The 20,491-nt window shown below is 36.2% G+C and overlaps 1 protein-coding gene across 1 annotated transcript in view; it reads left to right on the top strand.

Annotated features, from left to right (window-relative positions):
- ADAMTS17 (ADAM metallopeptidase with thrombospondin type 1 motif 17) overlaps positions 1-20,491 on the top strand; it is a 485,504-nt gene that overhangs the window by 175,626 nt on the left and 289,387 nt on the right. The window lies entirely within an intron of this gene.

Raw genomic sequence — 20,491 nt, 5'->3', positions numbered from 1 at the left:
TCATATTTTGTTCTAAACCAGTACCCACAAAATAGCATATTACGCCTTTGAAATCTGGATGGTTACCTAGCTTAATATTACTTTATTCATTGAAAATTTAAAGATATTTTTTAATGTATTTGAGACCTATAGGCAGAGCAGAACCCCATACTTTGGACTCTCTGGGGTATAGAAAGGGAAGAGTTGCTTTGGAATGTAAACATTAGCACATGAAAGTTGAGTAAACATTCAAATGATACCCTACTTCCTGTGTTTTGGTTAGTGCTGTAATCGAGGGGCTGAAGTGCCATTCAAGATAGGGAGAATTTATGAACTTGCTATCATTAGGGAAGAAGCAACAGTGTGCAGATGCATGTACTAACTTGAACCTCATTCATAGCCAAGAAAGCCAGGTTGGTAGATATCTTGCTAAACAAAGAGCAGATTGGAAGTAAACTCTTGTTTGCCTTATTGCTGAGCTCCACATTTTATCCCCAAGAAGACAGCTTGGCTGAAGCTAAATATCTAGGCATACACATGTACATGTGTGCATGCGTGCATAGACACACACAACACATACTCACAAAGGGTTTCTTTAATTAGGGTTGAAACAGGTTTGGTTTGGTTTTGCTTTGCTAGCTTGGCAAACATTTCTGCCCATGGCCTTGTATTTCATTAATTCTGTAGAGATACAGCTGTTAGTTGAAGGCAGAGTGAAGCTATTTTTCAAAGTTGTCTTTGGGGAATTTCAATAACACAGCACTTAAAGGACATACAGAATACAGTATTGAACTTCATGGGGCTATGCTAGCTGTCTCTAGAATTTGAAGGGCTGTCATGTGAAAAAGAGATCAGACTGTTTCCCTTGGCCCAAGAACTAAGAGAAATGAGTGGAAGTTGTAGAGAGGCAGATTTTGGCTCAATACATGAGGCAACTTTTCAACAATTAGACTGCCTCAAAGTAAAGGTGGGCAGTGAGTTCCTCAAACAGAGGCTGAATGACTACTGATCACTATGTTGTAGAAATGGTTCTTGCTAAAGTTAGACTATCGTTAAGCAAAAGGTGTTTGTGAAGTACCTACTGTGTGCCAAGACTGTGGTAGGTGCTAGGGACACAGATGCAAAAGTTCCAGCACACATGTTCTACAGACCAGATGACCACTGAAATCTCTTTCTACTCTGGGATTCTATAGGAACTGTAGGAGTGTATTCCATTTTATAATACTGAACATCATTGCAAAGACTGATAAAATGGCTAATAATTCTCTTCACTAATTAGTGTAACCTCTCTCTTGTGAACCTACTGCTCTTTGACTATTATCATCACTAAATGTTATCATCACTAAGATTGACCATGTATTTTTTTCTTTTTAGGCAATTGGGGTTAAGTGACTTGCCCAGGGTCACACAGCTAGTAAGTGTCAAGGTTTTGGTCTGAGGCCGGATTTGAACTCAGGTGCTCCTGACTTCAGGGCCGGTGCTCTATCCACTGTGCCACCTAGCTGCCCCCTTGACCATGTATTTTGACCATTCTCAGATTACATATATCATGTCCACACTGCCAAAAGATGTGAAGAATATCATATCTTGTTGTGCTTAGTATTTGTTGATTGTGAAAAAAGCATTTGATTTTGGTAGAACAAAACATAGCCTCCCAGGCTATTTTGCAGCTTTCTGTCTCCCAGCCATATATCAAGATCATTCAAGATTCCTTGACAACTGAAATAACCTTGTTCAGTGACCCTCTGAGGAGAACCATCAAGGGAGGCATAAAGCAGGGATTGCCAAAGGCATTTGCCACTGTAATGGAAGACATCCAGACATAGATCCTGAATCCAGGAGGAACTACAGATACAGAATCCAGCCTGTAGATCTGATTGTGTTAGCTTTCATGTATGTCTTTCAAATGAAACACACTTAGGATATTTTAAGGAGATCTGTGTTCAGTCAGTCAGTTAGTGATCTTAAGCCAATAAGGGCACAAAATTATGCAAATTATTGTCAACTTCAAACAGAGACCTTGTTCTTTATTTTTCAGTTCTGTATGCAAATTCCTATGAAAGATTAAAGTAGTAGCCATGTGATTTGGGTCCTAATGCTGTTCCTCCATCTGTAAACATATTCAAATAGGTCTGTGATGTCATTGGTTCAAGTTCCCTCTAATGATGCAGATTACAAATCATCTATGTCTTCCTAACCTATGTACTTCTCCTCTACTTCCTTGCAAAAGTTTGCCATGGTGGGGACCCAACATGCTGGAGACTTCCTTTTTTTTTCTTAAGGATGATGAGGTTACCAGTAGAGCACTCTGGCTTTCCATCTGTTTTTCCCTGCCTTTGCCATAAGATCAGCTTATCTTTTCCTGTCATGCAGTTCTTTGATGATATCTTTTACTCCTAATTTTCTTTGGAGTTCATCATTAGTTATAACCTGTAGCTTCTTCATAGCTACCATATGCCTCTCCATTGTCCTCTGTGTACTTACTACTCATCTTTAGTTCTTCAGGAAAAGATGAGTCTTTACTTTCATGGAAAACTTGATGACACTAAAACAGCTTTTCAGTTTTCCAAAGGCAATCTACCCTGCTCTCTTCCTCCTTTCCAATTTCTTCATTTCCCCAACTCATTGGCTATCTGTATATCCCAAATGTACATCATATTGGACAACAGTAGAATGCCCATCCAATGGCCAGCTGTGATAAACTTAGCTTTTCTCAGCAATACAATGATCTAAGACAATTCCAAAAGTTTATGATGGAAAATGCTATCCATATCCAGAGAAAGAACTATGGGGTCTGAATGCAGATTGATGCCTACTGTTTTCTCTCTTTTTGTTGGTTTTTTTGTTTGTTTTTTCCTTTTTTGTTTTCCCCTTTTACTTTGATTCTTCTTTCACAACATGACTAATGTGAAAATATGTTTAATACGATTGTATATGTATAGCTTATATCAGATTGCGTGCCATCTTGGGGAGGGAGAAGGAGAGTTCAAAAAATTTAGAACTGAAAATCTTATAAAAAGTGAATGTTGAAAATTAAAAAGAAATAAATAAATTTGAAAAAAGAATGCCCATCCAAATGCATGTTGAAATCTGAGCAATAAATATGGTTCATCCATTTGGTCTTTCTTGTCTTTATGGATGAGTCAAACTGTTTTGTATGATCATCTTTATCTTTTAGGAGGCTCTGCAAGGTCTTGTGACTTGATACAATTGTCATGTCATCCATAAACAGGAGCATCTGGATAACCTCACTGTTCACAGAGAATCCCTCTTTGACCTGTACTCTGTCCTGGGTCTCATTCTTTATAGGAGCATATACCTTTGATGAGTATATGTCTCCCTGTTTTATGCCTCCCCTAAAATTTACTTTGAAAGAGTCATTGAACAAAATTATTTCTGGTACATTTTCCAGGGAATCTTCAATGATCTTGATATGCGGATAAGAGAAACCTTGTTGTAAAAGAGCCGTAAGGTTCTAACAAATTGAATGCTTTTTCATAATCAATAAACATTAAGTACATTTGCATCTTTCAATAAACTGTGAAATGATAAAGCTGTGGTCCATTGCTGAATATCATTTTGAAAAACCTTCTTGTTCCCCAATAATGTCCTCAGTGATTATGCCATTAATTGACACACAGATGACTCTCAGAATTTTTGTATTGATGGGAGAGTAGACCTAGGGGCTGATAGTTATTGATGTTCTACCAGTCATCCTTTTGGGGGCATTAACAAGTTCTAACAATTTTCCGTGCCATTGTTTTTTTCTGCCTCCTTTAGATGCGAGCCTTGACTGTTGCAGTTTCATAATATAATAATGTCCAGTAGTATTTCAGCCTTTGGGCTACATTTTTACCTAGGTGAATAAGGTAATTTGTCTGACAAAGCAATAAAGAGGGATGGAAAGAAATATGATAGACTAAAGGAAGGGTTACTTAACTGAAAAATGTTCAAAGAAAGAAGTACCTTCTCTCCCCCCAGCTATGAAAGTGATCTTCCTAAAGCAAGGTCTGCCCACATTACCTCCTCTACTCAATAAATGCCAGTGGTACGCTACAACCTCCAGGATCAAATGTAAAATCCTTTTTTCCCTTTCAAAGCCCTTCATTACCTGCCTTCCCCTACCCACTTCCATCCTTCTTTAAACTTTTTCTTCACATATTCTCTGATCCATTGACTCTGGTTTCCTTGCTGTTCCTTGTATCAGTTGCTCCATTTTCTAATTTTTACTGACTATTCCTCATGACTGTAATACTCTTCTTCCTTATCTCTGTCTCCCAGATTTCTGGGCTGCCTTCAAATACCAACAAAAATCACATCTTCAGCAAGAATCCACCCCTTAAAGCTAGTGCCTTCCCTCTGTTTATTATCTTCACTTTATCCTATGTCTAGCTTGTTCCTGTTCATTGTTTGCATGTTACTTCCTCCATTGGACTGATCCTTGAAAGTGAGGATTGTCTTTTGTCTTTCATTGTACTTCCAGTCCTCACCACAGAGACTGACACAAAGTAGGCATTCATTAATTAATTAGTGCCTTTAACAATTAATAAATGCTTTTGACTGATAGCCACATATCTTTCTTTTATCTTTGTAAAAGTAAAAAACAAAAAATAAATATCCTCAAAAGTTATATTCCAATAATAAACTCATTATGAAATGGGAATGGGGTAGGCAATGACATTAGTCTCATAGACTGGGCCAGTGTAATATAACTAACTCTTGGATGGTGCTACCATACTAGAAAAGCTTCAAATATAGGTCTGAAAACAAATTATTTCTTTTGTCCAAAGAACATCCTAGATATGCACGAACAGTTTGCCCATTAGCTGCTGAAACTTGGCCTTAGCAGCCCTTAAGAAATAAAAATATGAGGGAGTTTCAGGCCCATGCTTCCAGTGATGGGAGAAGATGGTACTGAGATTTACACAGTTCTCCAATTACCAAAAAACATTAATTCAACTGTTGGTAGTCAACATCTTGTCTTAGTCCAATGACCAGCTAATAAACACACCTCTGAGAAACAGAAACATTAAAGAAATTGATAGGTTTTTCTGGGGAGATGAAGAAGTTAGTTGTGCTCCCAAAGGCAATATGAAATATCATTTCATGAAATACTCATCACTGTATTTTGTATTACATATGATGCACATAAGGAAGCAGACTTCCAGGAAGGTAATTAAAACTTTTGTGGAAATATGTGCTGCAAAAGATAGAGAAATAGATAAGTCATATAAAAAACTTGATATGTTTCTCCAAACTGAGTCAAAATATACTTTGATATTCAGTGGCTTGGATCAACACAAGGGTGTTTATCCAAGGTGATTATGAGGTGAGGGTTGAGGGGGGGAGTGGTGAAACTATTTGAAAAAAAAAAGTTTCAGGATCCAGATATGAAATAGTTTAAAGACTTGGAGACTTTCAGAAGCCTCAGGACTACACATCATGCATACTTTCTTCTAGAAGGAAGCTGGAAGACTTTGAACAGGGCAGGAACCAAGTAGTATCACAAAAAATTAAAATGGGTATGTCTCAATATCAGAAAATGAGTGGTTACAAATAGAGCAGTTATTCAGTCAGTTCAGAATCAGTTGCCTACATTCAATCAGATCAATGTCTGGTTAGAATAAAGCTCAAAATACATATCAAATTAGGGGGCAAAGGATAAAGATGAGAAAATACTGTGTCCAATTATTCTAGTCACAATGTGATATGTTTAAACAAGCTATCCAAACTGAAAAATAGAAAGTGAATAAAATAATGACATTGATTGACTCTATCAGGATTTCTTAGAAAAGTTTGATTGTTGTTAAATGGTCATCATAATGAGAAGTCTGAAATAACTCAGAGGCTGTCTCAGTAAGCAAAGACTAGATTTCCTTGCCAAGTGGAAAGGCATGGAAGCCAAAAGCAAAAATGGTTTGGATTATGAGTTTATTTTCAAAACATTATGGAAGAGAAGGATGGAAGATCACCAGTAGTATTATCTACCAAAAGAATAAAAAGGAGGGGAGGCAAAAACAAATCAGTAGAATTCATGCCATGAAATTCAGCTATTAGCCAGATCTTTCCAATAACTTTGTAGGTGAAATTTGAAGGACAACAAATAGACTTGAAAGGGGACAGTGCTCCTGATTTTATATAATGATTTATTTTCAGGAATCATAATAATGAAAACATCACACTTTGACTCTACAATGGTAGTACCCAATGTATTATAAAAAAATGTAAATGGCACTTAGATGATATTAGGAGGAATGACTGAACTTGACCAAATACAGGGGGAAAAAATCCTGCTGGCAATTTCAAAGGTATTGAAGGATTAACTCTCAAGATTTCTCAACAAGAGAAAGATGGAAAAGATTATGGAGGGTGACGAATAATATTTTTTAAAAGTTCAGTTGTTTCAGTCATGTCCAACTCTTTGTGACCCCATTTAGGTTTTCTTGGCAGAGATACTAGAGTGGTTTGCTATTTCCTTCTCTAGCTCATTTTATAGATGAGAAAACAGGTAGACAGGGTTAATTGTCTTGCCTTTGTAGTCAAAGAAAATATGCCCTTAAAAGCACTCCTTAAACAAAGTTGTATTGAGTTTATAAAGCCTATTCAGTGGAATAGTTGAAAAAGGACAGTCTAACCATCCACATTTGAAAAATAAAGTTCATGAAAGATGCACATTGCCTAAATTATAGCCATAGTCGGATGAGTTCATTGAGTTCATCCTTCTGTTCATGTGTGTAACCTGGAAGAGGTGCTGTAGAAAAATAATGAGTTGGACCCAAAATTAGCTAGCAGGAGGAGATGGGGCTTCATTGCATAAGGTAAATTGTGTAGTGTTTTAAAGATCCCCACTGCCTCAAAAAGTCATCTTTTAAATGCTAACGTGACTTTGGTACTCACATTCACGTGTCTTTGAACATCTTGGACTCCAAGTACATCAACCTTCTTAGTTCCCATGGACTGTCTCCACCCTACTATTGTCACCCAGAAAGGTGGTTGGAACTTGGGACCTCAAAATTCCCACAAACTGTTTCATCTCTATGATCTTGAATTCCCATGATTATAATCTCCTGTCATTCCATCTATTTCCTAACCTTTTTATTCCTAAATGTAGTGTTTATTTTCATTGACACTCTTAGTCCTTCCATTCTTCAGTTTTCTCTGTATTTCACCCCTATCCTGGTTTCACTTTAATCCATTTATAATCTTGACTTTATAGTTCATTAGTTTTATTATGTACTTCCACTCTCCATCCCTTGGCTTTCTATTGATCACCCCCTAATCATCCTTAAACCTGGCTCATTGTTAATGTCTGCTTTCACCATTCCTACTAATGAACTTCTGATGACTCTAGCATAAAATAAAGAAAGTATTTTTGACTGGGTTCACTGCAAATTCATGTTATCCTTAATTGGGCCTTTGCTACTACACAGCAGTTCTTTTATTTATCTGTTCTCTCCTATGCTCCTCTCATCAGCTGCTCCAAATTTCTTTGTCTTCAATCTCTTGAGCCTCCTGTCTCAGGAGATGATTTGCTTCCTGTTTTGCTGGGACAATGAAAGCTATCTGTCTTGAGCTCCCTCATCTCTGATATTCTACACTTCAAAGCTTTATTTTGCCTTTACCTATCCTCTTCTTTGCTTCAGTCTGAGAGCATAAGATAGTCTTTTTTGCCAAGGCTAACTTCTCTGCTTGTGACCTATGATTTCATAAATTTCTCCTTCACATTTCATCTTTAGTCTGTTTACTGACATGCTTCTTGTTGCCTACAAATGTACTCAGGCCCCCCATCTTTTAAAAACCTTTGTTTAACCCTCAAATTATCTTCCTATACTTCTCTTCCCTTCCACTACTAGACTCTTGGAAAGAGTATTACTCTCTAACTCCCCTTTGTGACTGTCAATTCTCTTTTCAACTCCGTGTAACCTGACTTCTGGTCCCAGCATTCTGTTGGAACTGCTATTTTAATGGTTGCTAATCGTTTCAGCACTTTTTGACATCATAGACTATTTTTGACGCTTTCTTCCCAGATTTTTGGGACACTGCTTAGTGTTTCTACCACTATGATATCTTTCTTTTCCTTGTGGATCATTACCTATCTTCAATACTGTTTAATCTCCAAGGCTACATTCTTTTTCTCTATGGCTTCAATAGAGAACCTTGTGTTCATAGTTCTTCGAAGTTACAAACCCCAGGAAATAGAAGCTGTCTGTTCCTGATTCATTTACACTTAACTCATCAAAATATTGTTTTGCAAGAGCCATTTAATCACAACCAAAGAGATTTATAAGGTTCTATGAGGGCTCTCTCCATGCTTCGAGTAGGATCTGTAGCTCTTTTTGATCAAAGGCAAATTATAGAAACTTGTTTGAATTCAAGTACAGAATCTAGATATTTCAAACAGAACCCTTTCTTTTCTCCTTTCTAAATCCTAAAGATACTTTTTTTTTCTACCTATGGTTCTTATTAATAAAATTGATAAGGAAAGTCATTGATAGAACACATTTATGATCTTTCATGGTTATAAACCATATAAAAGAATATTCTATTACTGAAGCATTAATGAAAGTGGCATTAAATGGGCAAACCATAGCTAACCAAATTAATATATAATGCTCCAAATGCTTCTTCCAGCTAATATAATGCTATAGCAGGGATAGAAAGGTAAAGAATTTTTTTCCCTTAAAATAAGACACATTTTCATATGGAAAAAATATACCTAATTTTCTGACCTTCAACCATACCTTCATTGTAACAGGACATGTGCTTTGGGTGAGACCTCAAAGCCTTGTAATTACAGCAGGAACTTTTATCATATTGGTTTATGTGCTAGTTTGAAGGGATAGGACTAACATCCATGTCATAGGTTAACTGTGTTTTCTTAGCTTTTTGCTGATTTCCATGAAATTGGTGGAGTACAAGGAGAAGCAGGAGAAAGAACTGTGAAGAAAAAAATACAATTTGAAACTTGGGAGGAGACTGGAGGTCAGGGAGAAGGAGAAGGAAGGAGAAGGAAAAGGAAAAGAAGAAATTGAGCTGAAGGAGAAAAAAGGTATAGAACTATAAGAGGGAAAAGGCTAGAACTGAAAGAGAATGAAGCAAGGAGAAATTACAAAGAGAAAAAATTTGAACAAAGGATTCCCCATTGGAAAATGTAGAGGTTGGACTATATGACCTCCAAGGTCATAAAGCTCTAAATCTATAATCCTATGATCTGAAAAGGATTAGAAGAAGCAGGTGAAGTACATGAATAGGAGAGGGAAAAAGGATTCTAGCTGGAAGAGGAGTATACAACCTTAGGGACCATCTAGTCTAATGCATACATGTACCAGAATCCACTCTACAACGTATCGAACACTCTATTATTGTTTGAAGATTTCCAGTGATGGGGAATCCATTATTTCCCAAGATAGTCTATCCCACTTTTGTATAGCTCTAATTGTTGGGAAGTGCTTCTGAACCCCAAGCCTAAATGAGTCTTTATAACTTTCCCTTTTGCTCTTCATTTGCCTTCTTGGGTCAACAAGAATACATTGAATATTTTTCTATGTAAAAGCCCTTTAAGAACTTGAAGACAATTATCATGCCCTCTCTAAGTCTTCACCAGGCTAACAGTCCCAATTTCCTTCAACTTGTGCTCATATGGTGTGGTCTCAAAAGCAGTGATTCTTTTCTTTTTTTCTTTTTTTTTTTTTTTCCTGAGTTCCTAGCATAGTACTTGGCACATGGTAGTTACTTAATAAATGTTTATTAATTGATTAAATTATTCATTTCTGTTTGCCCTTCAGTTTATGAATGGTCTTCCTAAATTGTAACACTTGAACTGAACTTCGTACTCTAAATATGGTCAGAACAGAAGTATCTTGCAGCAGAACTATCATCAACCTGGCTCTTAACACTAAGCTGCTTTTTACACAACAACTGAGAAAGGAAAAACCCTCTATTTTTTTTTACAGATGAACTGCTCTCTAGCTACATTTCAATCAACCAATCAATAAACATTTATTAAGAACTTACTATGTGCTACAAAAAGAGCCAAAGGACAGTCCTTGCCCTCACTGAGCTTACCCCTATCTTGTACTCATGTAGTTGGTTTTTTTAATCCAAGTATAAAACTTCATATTTCTCCCCATCAAATTTCATCTTCTATTTGGCCCAGTATCCTAACTATCAAGATCATTTTCTTTTAATACTGACACTTACTGACACTCTCAACTCATATGTAAGCTATGCCTACCTACCAGCTTTGGGTCATCTGTATTTCTAAATTCTGGCACAGCAGTATCTGATAAGAACTGCATTAGAACTCAGAAACATTAAATTGGGAAGACTAGCTGGACCTGAACAAGTACATCAAAGGAAATCTGTGTGATAGGTGGCATGACACAATCAGGAATTGATTTTCCAGATATCCCAAAGAGGGAAATATTTTAGAAGAATGGAAAAGATCACAGATGGCATTGTTATGAAAAGCAGCGGTGGGCAGGGAGGACAAAGAAGATGCCAATGGCTTCTAATAACTAGAGGCAGCTAAGTCATATAGTGGGTACAGCACCAAACCAGGAGTCAGGAAGAAGTGAGTTCAAATTCAGCCTCAACTACTTGCTAGCATGTCACTTAACCTCTGTTTGTCTCAGATTATTCAACTATAAAATAGTAATAATAATAGCACCCACCTCCCAGAGTTATTGTGAAGAACAAATGATATAATATTTGTGAAGTACACAGTGTCTGAAACATAGTAGATGCTTAATAAATGTGTTTGTTTTTTCCATGCCAATCAATATGCCTTTGTTCTTATATCTATGAAGGCTTTTTGAAAAAGGTATACACATGTATCAATATTATTTTTGATGAGAAGATGAGAACTGTCAGTCTTTATGGATTATTCATTGATTAGCCAGTTGAAAAAAGAATTGACTTGGTAGAGTGAAATACTCCTCAATAACTCTTCTCCAATGAGGTGTTTCTCATGTATAAGATAAAAGGCCCTTCAACAGATGGAACTATAAATAGAACTTTGATTAATGGCTCTCTGATTATCCATTTAAAGCTGCCTCTAATATGGTAAGTTTTGACTAAAACTTTATACAGATGACTCCCAAATCTTCCAGTCTTGCCCACTCTTAGATATTTCAGACCTAAGTCTTCAGCTGGCTGTAAGATATCTCCATGTGACTTCCACTGGCACCTCAAACTCTGAGCTCAGTATCTTTCATCTTGAACCTGCTCCTCCTTATGACTTTACTGTATCTGTCTATAGTAGTGCCATTCATCCTGCCTCCCATTTTTACAACCTTGCAGTCATTGTTGACCCTTTGACCACCCTTACTTCTCATCCACTTAGTCGCCAGGTCCTGTCAATGTCATCTCTCAACAAGGAATCGAGTCTTTCTCTCTATTCCTACTGCTACCATTCTAAGATAAGATAAGCCCTTATGATTGCTTGCCTGAATGATTACAAGATCTTCCCATCTCTATGCCCCCACAATCCACCACTTATGCCACCACCCAAATAATGTTTCTTAAGCATAGATCCAGTCATTTTTTCCTATGCTCAAAAATTTTCAATAGCTTCCTAGTATGAAGGTCAAACCCCTCTGCTTACCATCAAAACCCTCCACAAATTGATACCATCTTTCTTTTCCAATCTTATCTTTCATTTTACTCACCTCCACTCGTGGATATGTAGGTAAACCACAAAACTCTATTTTCCATGAGCACATAGTGAACTCTTTCCTCTCTGAGTCTTTGCTCACACTATTCCCTATTCCAGGAAAAGCTTTCTCTCCTTTCATGCTGAACCATCATTGGTCTTCTCATTCTTCAGTGCTCATGATAAGCATGAGCAAAAAGCAACACCATGAAAAGAATTGTATCTTATGTGACAACATCTGTTGTAGAAGATGAAAATAGAAGAATTCCAAGAAACACTTGATGTCTTCCAAAAGGGATCAAATATACATAAATACTCAGTAACATCAATGCAAAAGTGGGAATGAGGGAAGATGTAAAAAATATGTTTTGAAAAAAAAAGTTCAAAAGGAAGAAGTAAAAGAGGGCAAAGGCTTGTAGATACAAAGAAGCCTATATTATATACATACTTGCCCACACACATTAATGAAAACTCCTCAAGAAGAGAGTTGGGAGGAACTAGACATTGCAAGCACAAAGTAAAATAATTAAAAATGAAATTGGCTATATTTTAACTGAGAAGAATTGACTTATTGTGGATGTGAGAGTAACTTAAAAAATGAACTGTCTTTTTAGAGTCAGCCCAATGACCTGTTAGAATGAAGATTTAAGATCATTACCAAATTTAAAGAAAAAAAAATATGAAGAGATATCATATGCTAACAAAAAAAGCCCCAACAAGGATTATTTCAAAAAGCCCTTGACATTGGAAAAGAGGAAATAACTAAAGGAATAGAAGGAATGACTGAATATTCTATTGACACAAACTGTCACTCTTACCTAAGAAGGGTTATTGATAAAGCAATAACCACTATGAGAAACACAGAAGAACCTAGGAAACTTTCTTGGCCAACAAATACTCAATCTACTTGTTTAGTGGACAGACAAGGCAGTTAAGGACACCACCAGTTTAGAATATAAACTTATTCGCAAAATTTTAAGAAGGGTAATGATGGAAGATTGTTAAAAGTTTTTGAGAAACTAGAATTATAACTGTTACAGCACAGGAGATACAACTGAGTTTACAAAGAGCTTGATATGGAACTCAAAACAAAACATCGGGAAATCATTTAAGGATGAAGCTGAAAGAATGATGAACAGATGGAAAAAAATTTTTTAATGTATCAGGATTTGCACAATAAACTATTTTATTTACCTATTTAAATATTTTATTTATCAGTGACAGTGAAGTAACCATATTTAGACTCTAGTTCTGTTCTTTAAATATCATAGACATAAATATTTGTTGAATATGTCAGTAGTTATTGATATCTACTCAATAGCCTTTTTTTTAAATCAACAAACATTTTTGCCCATGATATTTAAAGCACAGTGGTAGTGCTGGGGATACAAAGACAAAAATGAAATAGTGCTTGACCTCAAGGAGCTTCTATTTTTCTGGGGAATAGGAATGATAATAGCACTTACTATGCTAAGTACTGTGCTAAGCATTTTACAATTGTTATCTTATTGTATCCTCACAACAACCCTGAGAGGTAGGTTCTATCATTATCCCCATTTTACAGATAAAGAAACTGAGACAAGCAGAGATTAAGTGATTTGCCCAGGGTCATGAAGCTAGTAAGTGTCTGAGGCCAGCTTTGAATTCAAGACTTCCTTCACTCAAGAATTTTTAGCACTCCATCCACTGGGAGTGCAATGTGTGTAAACATAAAACTATGGCATCTAGAAAGAAAAAGTAAAGAATTTGGGAAATACATTTGCTTTTTCAAAAAATGACAAATAAATCATTAAAACAATTTGCAGTATTTTAATAAAGTTCTCCACCTTCTAAACTCTAAAATGTAATAGCCCCAGTTGTAGGTATAATGTAAACAATATGTAAATAGCATTGATATGAAAATGTGTTTTCTTCTCACAGCTGATTTGGATTCCTCCTAGTTATTGGATATAGTTTATTGGCTCATCTATGTGAGCTATTTTTCATTTGTCAGAAGACCTGAAATAAGAAGACAGTGTGTACAACTATGTACTGTGACTGTGCCAAATTGCAATAAATTTGCTTTCAAATGCTTTTTACAGATTTTTTTCTAATATGCCTATAACCTCCAATTAAAATTTAAACATACACAAAGACTCCATGAAGATCTTGCACATGTTAAATCATTTATTCTTATGTACTTGTCTGTAACCATGATTTTGGAATAAATATGTTAAAGATTACATCTTCTTAATTTGTAGTACAGCATTACTGTGACAATTATGTGAAGTCATATAAGTACCTAATTCAGTCAGTAGGAGAAATTTAATAGTTCCTTTTAGTGACATAGCCAGAAAAGGTCTCATTAATTGGCAGCAAGGCCAACAGCTGCAAACTGTTTACATGTGACAACTTTTTGGACAAATCAGAGTTTATACAGTTGTATGTAGTTTTCTCCTTAAGTCAGGATAGCATCGTATGGCCAACTAATTCCCTGTTCAGAAATTGCTTGTATTAACCCTGCAGTTTTCTTAAAGAAAAGAAACATAACATTAAGCATATTTTTTGCATATTTTCTCTACAGAATTGTCTTCGTTTAGATATTCATAGTACCTTGAAATTGTTGGTAGGAATAGAATTGTTTAGGGGAAAGATATGACTTTCTGGAGTAATATGTAAACTTTGTCAGATTTCAGAAAAGTTACCTTAGTCTCTTCATTATTTCTCCAATCATCTAAAAATTTTGGGAAAAATTTTTTTATCATCCTGATCTAATAGTTAAAGCACCAGAACACCCAGGAATCAGATTCTTTTATCTTGAGGTGCAAATTTATGAGGTGATGTATGTAAGCAAAGTAGTGAGTTTCTTATTGAAATCATTGGAGTTATTATTCATGATTTAAATGTGACATTTTTTGCTTTAAAAATATAATTTTTAGCAACATAGATACACCTGAAGATGCTGTATTATTAGGCACCTTAACAGTCCACCTATTTCTTTCCTGTTGTGTCTTCTTGATGAGCAAATCTTTCATTGAATTTCATAGGAACATGGCACATAATTATTGGGTAATTGGGTATATACAAAGATGAATATTGAGCCAATGAGTGTCACAGTTAGCCCTATCAGTTCGCCCAGGGTTAGTTTTGCTGGTAATTTCTTATCTGGTCTTGACAAAAATCACTTGATCTTACTCTGGAAGTTCACTCATTCATATTTCTTGTATACTGAAAACCTTACCAGCTGCTGTGAGAGAGATTGGGATAGCGACAAGACTTGTGATTTCACAGTTTTAAGGAACTCTCAGGTGTGGAAACTCCCTCTATCAATGCAGACCAAAAATTTCTTTGAAACTTAAAGAAAACAACAGAGAGTATTGAGAGTTTAAGTAAAGAATTTGGTAAATACATTTGATTTCTTTGAAAAATTACAAATCATTGAAACAATTTTTTTAGGATTTTAATAAAGTTTTCCACCTTCTAAACTCTAAAATGTATTAACTGCAGTTGTGGGTATGAGGGAAACAATATATAGATGGAATTGCTGTGAAAATGAATTTTCTTCTCACAGCTGATTTGGATTCTTCCTAGTCACTGCACATAGTTTATCAGCTCATCTATGTGAGCTATTTTTCACTTGGCAGAAGTGAAGTGCGTGCTTCTATGTGTCAGAAATGTGTACAGCTATGTTGCCCAGAGTTGGGACTTGAACTCAGGAGGGTATTAATAAAATGTTGTATACCCTCAAAGAATAAACAGTTTTGCTGGAAAGGACACAGAAGTAGAGAACTACACAACTATAACCCTTCTGTCAACAAATACAAATTAACATAATATTAACTGAATATAATCTTGATGAGGTGTCATTAAGGGGGGGATAGAAAGGAAGATGGAAGGTGAGTTGAGCAAATATCCCCAATCACAAGTAATGGCCCACCAGTGTAGCATGAGGTGTTATTGGATAAATGCCAAGCCAGTTGTCCTCATATTCTTCTGGATAGTGACTTCACTTTCATCACCCAACTCAACTACCCAGCTACCCAGCCTGTGATCATTAGACTGCAAGGCAATGAGAAGTGATTTCTCATCATAAAAGATGTTGAAAATGTGGAGTAGAGTTACTAGGAAAGAGGAAAAGGAGTCCAAATAAAGGGAGACAAGGACATGGGGTTGAGGAAATTAAAGGTTAAATTGATGGACAAAGCAAACTAGTTAAAGAAGAAAAATCCTTAGTTGATCTTCTCTGTCCTCCATGCAGTGATTTCTTAAATATGCATTAGCACGTGCTGCAATATGGTAGTCAGAAATTTGTGGGTCAATAAATGCCATTCTTCTTTGCAATCTTTTTTTTCCCCAATGGTAACCTGCCCTTGCATAGAAGAAGGTTTGTAAAGCTCTTGGAACTCCTCAGAGATAATTAATTGCTGTTCACTTGCATAGCCTCTGCTTATGCATAGCCTCTGCTTAAACACATGGAGCTAATGTCATCATTATAAAACCAATATGGTTTTGGATGTGCAGAATTTTAAGTTATGGAAGGATAAAAATATACTGAAGGCATTGCTACAGGGACTAAGTCTTTGTGGAGGTAATCTTAGTTTACATATTACAATTTTGTTATCACATCTTGAATGTAAAAGTTAACAATATGTGAGTAAGAATTTCTTTAGAAGGGAGAAAAAATCATGAAAACAGGTTTCCAACTCTTCCCTTTTAAAACCAGATTCAAGAATTTTGTGATATCCCTGGCCTTCACATTCAGGACAGGAACAATTCCAAACACATGCCTTTTCCTGTATACAGCAATTTGATATATCCTCAATTCTTCTAGGAAACCTTCCATATACCACTGTTTCTTCATATGAAACATTAAATAATTGTGAGATTTGTTTTCCTTAGGAAGCTTTATAGTTCACTGTTTATTCCCCACAAGCTTTTCATTTTATGACAAACGACTTTTTTCCAACCTCACTTTTTTTCCCCATTTAAGCATTTCCAGTAGCTATTACTCATAAACTTGTACATTTGTGCCTCGATAATCAGAGAGGTAGTTTTCTTTGGTGCTTTTTTTATTTGTCCTACTTTTATGGTGGGGCTGCTCATGATTTACTATAATCATTAAAAGCAGACCTTAATCCACCTCTGTGTGAGAGCATTTCTTGTAAATAAACTGATCCTTTGTCTTCCAGCAAAAAAGAAAAAAAAATCTACGCCTTGAAAAAATTAAAATGCAATTATTGGGAACTTCTCTGCTTCACTTTTTCCTTGGCATTGTATAATACCCTAATTAGGGTGGAAATTTAATACTCCACAATTAGGGACTGTGTGTGACTAAGGCCATTCTGTTTTGTAAGCACATTGGAAGTGTTTATGTGGCATTTAAGGTCTGCTCGTTCGACATTAGGTTATTCAATGAACTTTGGTTAGTATAGCAATACACTTAGGTTTACTGAGTCCTCAGTTTCCCACATTCAAACAGTAATTAAAAAGCTATTTCTCTCTGCAGTAACCACATTCCTAACTGCTCCCAGTTTTTGCATCTATACACAGCAGCCATGTGTTGGACAAGTAGATTACTAAAGTATGTGTGTGCATACCATCAGAGCTATGTAGATAAATTCCACCTAGTCAGTACTAGTCTTTTAACAGTGACCTAGAAAGTGTTTTTAAACAAAACCAGATTAATGACCTTGAAAGCATTGAAATGCAGATCCAGTACTTTATCGATTTTTTTTACTCCTAATATTCTAAATTGTTGGACTATGATGTCCAAGTGCAAAAAAACCATCTTGAGACCAAATAACTAAAAAAAAAATGCTTCAACCATGGCCAAGCACATTGCATGTTTCCAAATAAAAATAGACACATGCTCTCATGCTTAGCCCTTATGTGCCAAGTATCAATTGAGTCAGCCTCAGAAAAGAATCTCACCATAAAGTTATGATGGAATGGAGCAAGTGATCAGATGTGAGTTGGTAAAGTGAATCCTTGTTTAGAAAAGACCACATGAAAGACTGGTACTGGGCTAATGGAAATGACAGAGGGGAAGAATGAAGCTATTTCAGTAATGGAAAGACAAAGAAGAGTGTGGTTGATTTGGTGGAAATAACCAATTTTCTGATAATGAATACATTCCTGTCATCGATGGGAGGCAGCATAACATAGTGAATGTTGGAGACCTGGGTGCAAGTCTTGCTTTAGAGAATGACCAGCTCTGTAATAATGAGGTCACATCTTTTCAGAGCCTGAATTTCCTCAACTCTAAAATAGAGATGATAATACCTACATTACCCACCTCAAAGGGATGTTGTGAATGCCTTATAAATCTTAAAATGCTGTCTGGTTAGGAATTTGTTTTTGTTGTTGTTAAGTCATTTTTCAGTCATGCCCAACTCTCCATGCCCCCATTTGGGTTTTCTTGGCAAAGATACCGGAGCTCATTTTACTGCTGAGGAACTGAGGCAAATAGGATTAAGTGACTTGCCCAGGATTACACAGCTAGTAAGTGTCTGAGGATGAATTTGAGCTCATGAAGGTGAGTCTTCCTGGTTCTAAGCCTAGTGCTCTATCCACTGTGAAACTGCTACTCAAAAGCAGAAAGGACTTTGGTTTGGATGTGTTTCTATCTTTGAATAATTCATTCAACTCTCCTATTCTGTCTAGTATAAAGGCAACATGATTCTTAAAATTAGTTTCAATTCAATTTAGTAAACACTACTATTATCCCTTCCACATCACAACTTTCCCCATCATGGTTGCAACATGTCAAGGGTCAGCATAAGAAATTAAATGGGAATTTTTGAGTTTTGTGGAAGCCACAGATGATCTGGAAAGGCAGTAGACTACATAAAAACAGTTCAGAAACTCAGACATGAATAAAATATATGTATAGCATTGTAAAATATCAACCTACATTTTATAATATGGTACTGTAAATACCCCATAAGAGAAAAAAAGATTCAGACTTCTTCTCTGGTACAAAGGGAGGGCCAAAAATTTTATGTAGATTTTCCAGATCACAAGGTGCTACACCCCTAACCCCTGCAATATGGAAAGGATAACTGTAATCAAATACCTGCTAGGTCAAAACTACTATACTGAGAACTCAGGATATAAAGATATAAAAAGTGAAGCAAGCATGTTCTCAATGAATTTACATTCTTTTTTAACAGGGTATATAAAGGTACTTATAATCCAGGGATAATCCTGGTATACAGTGGTAAGTACAGGGTATTTCAAAAGTCTTAGTGCAGAATTTAGGTAACAAAGCTTCAAAATGCAATAAAACTTTTGGGACACCTTTGTAGCAAGGTGGGAGAGGGGTGACAAGAATTTATATAATGCCTACTATATGCCAGGCACTGTGCTAAGCACTTTACAAATATCAGCTCATTAGGTAATATTATTATCCCCGTTTTATGGTTGGGGAGTTAGAGGCAAAAGGAAGTTAAGTAACTTACCTAGCCTCATAGAGCTAGGAAGTATTTGAGGCTGCATTTGAACTCAGGTCTTTCTAACTCCAGACCCAGCACTCTATCCACTAGGTGAACCATCCACCTAGTTGCCCCATCCTTGATGTTATGGAAAAGGGAGAGATCAAACCGGAGTACTTTAGGAAAATTGAAGAGGTAGTAAACATTGTCAGCTGGAGGGAAGGAGAGTCAGGAAAACTTAATGGAAGAAGGGGTACTTGAGGAGAGCCTTTAAAAATTAGGACAATGAGGAAGAAGTGTGTTTTGGACATGAACAGTCAAACATGAATGCACAAATATGAGAGATAACATAGCAATTTGGGGGAATAGTTAGTAAACCAGATTGGATAGAGTGTAGAGACTAAGAAGATAAGTAGCAGAAAATAAGACTGAAAAGGCAAGTTAGAATCTAATTGTTGAAGTCTTTAATAATGATGATGATAATGGAAATAGCACTTTAAGGGGTTTTTGAGTTACTTTACATATATAATCTCATTTAATCTTCATAAGAATACTGTGAAATAGGTGCTATTATTATCACCCTTTTGCAGATGCAGAAACTGAGGCAAAAGAGGTTAATATGGCTTGCTCAGTGTCACATTGCTAAGCCAGGGTCTCAACTCAGATCTCCCTGATTCCAAGTCTAGTGTTCTATCCACTATGCCATCTATTTTAAATTCTAGGCTAAGAAATTAACAGGAGTAGCTAGGTGGCACAGTGAATACAGTGCCAGGCCTGAAGTCAGGAAAATCTGAGTTCAAATCTGACCTCAGATACTTACTTACTAGCTGTGTGACCCAAACACTTAACCCTGTTTGCCTCAGTTTTCTCATCCATAAAATGAGCTGGAGAAGGAAATGGCAAATCACTCTGGTATATCTGCCAAGAAAACCCAAAGTGGGGTCATGAAAAATCATATAAGACTGAACAACAAAGTAATTAATATTTTGACTGATCACGGGGAACCACTGAACTTTGAGCAGGGACATGATGGACTCGCAGGTCTGGAAACCAAATAGAAACATGCACATTTATTACTTGCCTGCCTTATGCCAGGAGAAGGAATAGAGATGAGTCTGTGCCTAGGAAACTTGCCAGTAGTAGTCCCTGACAAGAGGACTGATTAGTAGAATAGAAATATGCTAGACTTGGAGTCAGCAGAGACGTGGGCTGAAATTCTGACACTAATAGCTATGTGACCACATGCAAACTGCTAACATTTCTCTTAGCCCTAGTTTCCTCATCTACAAAATAAGACTAATTATTTCAATAGTATCTAATAATAGTAGCTAACATTTATATAGTGCTTACTATGTGCCAGGCACTGTGCTAAACCCTTTGCAATTATTACCTCATTTGATCCTCACAACAACTCTAGGTTCAGTTATTATCCCTATTTTACAGATTT

Source organism: Phascolarctos cinereus, unplaced genomic scaffold (genome assembly GCF_003287225.1).
Source record: "Phascolarctos cinereus isolate Bilbo 61053 unplaced genomic scaffold, phaCin_HiC Scaffold_3;HRSCAF=262, whole genome shotgun sequence".
NCBI classification, from domain to species: Eukaryota; Metazoa; Chordata; class Mammalia; order Diprotodontia; family Phascolarctidae; genus Phascolarctos; species Phascolarctos cinereus.
This window is presented reverse-complemented; position numbering and strand designations above follow the sequence as displayed.